At 50.1% G+C, this 873-nt stretch overlaps 3 non-coding genes across 3 annotated transcripts; all 3 read right to left on the bottom strand.

Annotated features, from left to right (window-relative positions):
• Window positions 1–85: 85 nt before the first annotated feature.
• Window positions 86–164, bottom strand: Pmar_PMAR014298. The gene has a single exon. It is a non-coding gene; the product is annotated as a tRNA-Leu (tRNA).
• Window positions 165–350: 186 nt separating this feature from the next.
• Window positions 351–430, bottom strand: Pmar_PMAR014297. The gene has a single exon. It is a non-coding gene; the product is annotated as a tRNA-Leu (tRNA).
• A 186-nt stretch (window positions 431–616) lies between these two features.
• Window positions 617–696, bottom strand: Pmar_PMAR014296. The gene has a single exon. It is a non-coding gene; the product is annotated as a tRNA-Leu (tRNA).
• Window positions 697–873: the final 177 nt, after the last annotated feature.

Below are 873 nucleotides of genomic sequence, written 5' to 3'. Positions count from 1 at the left end.
TTACACTATAGGACATGACACAAAAACGGTTTCGAACCGTTTCCGCGGAATGCGTTCTTCATCAAATCACACGAAGAGAAATTTCTTACAGCTGTAGATTCGAACCCACGCCCTTGCGGACTGACGCCTAAAGCCAGCGCCATGGACCACTCGGCCAAACTGTCGGTAAGTGCTTCACGATTCATAGCCGAGGTGATGCATCGCTCTGCCAAACCAGAGGACACAAAAATGGGTTGAACGGTTTCTGCGAGGTGCGATGGCGCAATATCGATCAGAAGGTTTTGATCTTGTACTACCTCGCTTCTGAAAAGCTCTGGGTTCTCAATATAACACCAGTCAGATATATAGACTGACAGCTGTGGGGTTCGAACCCACGCCCTTTCGGACTGGCGCCTTAAGCCAGCGCCTTAGACCACTCGGCCAAACTGTCGATGAGTGCTTCAAGATTCATAGCCGAGGTGATGCATCGCTCTGCCAAACCAGAGGACACAAAAATGGGTTGAACGGTTTCTGCGAGGTGCGATGGCGCAATATCGATCAGACGGTTTTGATCTTGCACTACCTCGCTTCTGAAAAGGTCTGGGTTCTCAATATAACACCAGTCAGGTATATAGACTGACAGCTGTGGAGTTCGAACCCACGCCCTTTCGGACTGGCGCCTTAAGCCAGCGCCTTAGACCACTCGGCCAAACTGTCGATAAGTGCTTTAAAAATCATAGCGGAGAAGATGCGTTACACTATAGGACATGACACAAAAACGGTTTCGAACCGTTTCCGCGGAATGCGTTCTTCATCAAATCACACGAAGAGAATTTCTTACAGCTGTGGGATTCGAACCCACGCCCTTGCGGACTGACGCCTGAAGCCAGCGCC

Source organism: Perkinsus marinus (genome assembly GCF_000006405.1).
Source record: "Perkinsus marinus ATCC 50983 genomic scaffold scf_1104296962788, whole genome shotgun sequence".
Taxonomy (NCBI): Eukaryota; Perkinsozoa; order Perkinsida; family Perkinsidae; genus Perkinsus; species Perkinsus marinus.
Note: the sequence above shows the minus strand (reverse complement) of the source record. Positions and strands in the feature narration are given on the sequence as shown.